The sequence below is a fragment of the Ascidiella aspersa genome, chromosome 5 (genome assembly GCF_963924565.1).
Source record: "Ascidiella aspersa chromosome 5, kaAscAspe10.2, whole genome shotgun sequence".
Taxonomy (NCBI): domain Eukaryota; kingdom Metazoa; phylum Chordata; class Ascidiacea; order Phlebobranchia; family Ascidiidae; genus Ascidiella; species Ascidiella aspersa.
In genome coordinates this window covers 13,301,620-13,304,069 of record NC_139451.1, presented here as the reverse complement: position 1 = coordinate 13,304,069, position 2,450 = coordinate 13,301,620, and the positions used below count along the sequence as shown (strand labels likewise).

Below are 2,450 nucleotides of genomic sequence, written 5' to 3'. Positions count from 1 at the left end.
GGAGAGAAGCCTTCGGGTTTCGCATCGACCGAGCGACGGCGCCGCATCAGCGGCGCCTCCTTCGTCGGCCTTTCGGGGCTACGCTAAAGTAGCTACCTGGTTGATCCTGCCAGTAGTCATATGCTTGTCTCAAAGATTAAGCCATGCAAGTCTAAGTACGAGCTCTCGTACAGTGAAACTGCGAATGGCTCATTAAATCAGTTATGGTTCATTTGATCGTACGTTTTACGTGGTTAACTGTGGAAATGCTAGAGCTAATACATGCGTGAAGCGCCGACCTCGCGGGAGGCGTGCTTTTATCAGACCAAAAACCGACCGGGCTTCGGCCCGCAACCTTTGGTGACTCTGGATAACTTTGCGGATCGCACGGTCTCGCACCGGCGACGGATCATTCAAGTGTCTGCCCTATCAACTTTCGTCGGTACGGTACTGGCCTACCGAGGTTCTTACGGGTAACGGAGAATCAGGGTTCGATTCCGGAGAGGGAGCCTGAGAAACGGCTACCACATCCAAGGAAGGCAGCAGGCGCGCAAATTACCCATTCCCGACGCGGGGAGGTAGTGACGAAAAATAACAATACAGGACTCTAAACGAGGCCCTGTAATTGGAATGAGTACACTTTAAAACCTTTAACGAGTATCCATTGGAGGGCAAGTCTGGTGCCAGCAGCCGCGGTAATTCCAGCTCCAAAAGTGTATATTTAAGTTGTTGCGGTTAAAAAGCTCGTAGTTGGATTTTGGGCGCAGGCGGCCGGTCCGTCGCAAGGCGTGTACTGGCCGTCCTGGCCTCACCTCCGGTTCTCCGCCGGTGCCCTTGACTGAGTGTCGGCGGCGGCCGGAACGTTTACTTTGAAAAAATTAGAGTGTTCAAAGCAGGCGATTCGCCTGAATAATGGTGCATGGAATAATGGAATAGGACCTCGGTTCTATTTTGTTGGTTTTCGGAGCGCGAGGTAATGATTAAGAGGGACAGACGGGGGCATTCGTACTGTGCCGTTAGAGGTGAAATTCTTGGATCGGCGCAAGACGAACGACTGCGAAAGCATTTGCCAAGAATGTTTTCTTTAATCAAGAGCGAAAGTCAGAGGTTCGAAGACGATCAGATACCGTCCTAGTTCTGACTATAAACGATGCCAACTAGCGATCGGGGGGCGTTAGTTTTACGACCTCTCCGGCAGCTTGCGGGAAACCAAAGTCTTTGGGTTCCGGGGGAAGTATGGTTGCAAAGCTGAAACTTAAAGGAATTGACGGAAGGGCACCACCAGGAGTGGAGCCTGCGGCTTAATTTGACTCAACACGGGAAATCTCACCCGGCCCGGACACAGTGAGGATTGACAGATTGAGAGCTCTTTCTTGATTCTGTGGGTGGTGGTGCATGGCCGTTCTTAGTTGGTGGAGCGATTTGTCTGGTTAATTCCGATAACGAACGAGACTCTGGCTTGCTAACTAGTTACGCGACCCAATCGGTCGGCGTCTAACTTCTTAGAGGGACTAGTGGCGTTTAGCCACACGAGATTGAGCAATAACAGGTCTGTGATGCCCTTAGATGTTCGGGGCCGCACGCGCGCTACACTGACCGGATCAGCATGTGCTCGCCTTGGCCGACAGGTCTGGGTAACCCGCTGAACCCCGGTCGTGCTAGGGATAGGGAATTGCAATTATTTCCCTTGAACGAGGAATTCCCAGTAAGCGCGAGTCATTAGCTCGCGTTGATTACGTCCCTGCCCTTTGTACACACCGCCCGTCGCTACTACCGATTGAATGGTTTAGTGAGGTCCTCCGATTGGACCTGGCGCGGCCGGCAACGGTCGAGCCGGCGTCCGAGAAGACGATCTAACTTGATCATTTAGAGGAAGTAAAAGTCGTAACAAGGTTTCCGTAGGTGAACCTGCGGAAGGATCATTAACGGTCTCGCAAACGCTTCGGCGAACGCGAAACTCGGACAAGCGAGAGAAAAAGTCTTTGCTACCCGGCGCCCGACCCGCGAGGAGCGGCGCGCCGGCCGGCGATTCGGTCACCCGGTAATGTTTGCGCGTCGAGTGCCGCGGTGCCGCGCGCTCCGGCTTCAAGCGTCGGCCTGGCCGACCGCTCGGCGCGGTCTATTTTGTCACCCTATAGTGCGAGGCACTGTGCGAGCGAAACAATCGTGGATGGCTCTTGGCGGTGGATCACTCGGCTCGTGAGTCGATGAAGGACGCAGCTAGCTGCGTGAATTAGTGTGAATTGCAGGACACATTGAGCATCGACGTTCTGAACGCAAATTGCGGCCTCGGGTCAATCCCGGGGCCGCGCCCGCCTCAGGGTCGCGTTGCAAACGTTCCGCGCGGGGATTTCTCCGCGCGGCTGCTGCGGCGTCGGACGCGCGAGCGCCCGTCCCGCTCAAGACAGCACGGCACGATGCGCGACGATCGCGACCAGAATCCCGCGCGGCGGCGGCGAGTCGACCTCGAA

At 55.2% G+C, this 2,450-nt stretch overlaps 2 non-coding genes across 2 annotated transcripts; both read left to right on the top strand.

The window, feature by feature from the left end:
- The first annotated feature begins 93 nt into the window (after nucleotides 1-93).
- On the top strand, nucleotides 94-1,904 carry LOC146144393 (small subunit ribosomal RNA). Its single transcript, XR_014500585.1, has one exon. It is a non-coding gene; the product is annotated as a small subunit ribosomal RNA (ribosomal RNA).
- Nucleotides 1,905-2,151: 247 nt separating this feature from the next.
- LOC146144392 (5.8S ribosomal RNA) lies at nucleotides 2,152-2,305 on the top strand. Its single transcript, XR_014498947.1, has one exon. It is a non-coding gene; the product is annotated as a 5.8S ribosomal RNA (ribosomal RNA).
- The last annotated feature ends 145 nt before the right edge of the window (nucleotides 2,306-2,450 follow it).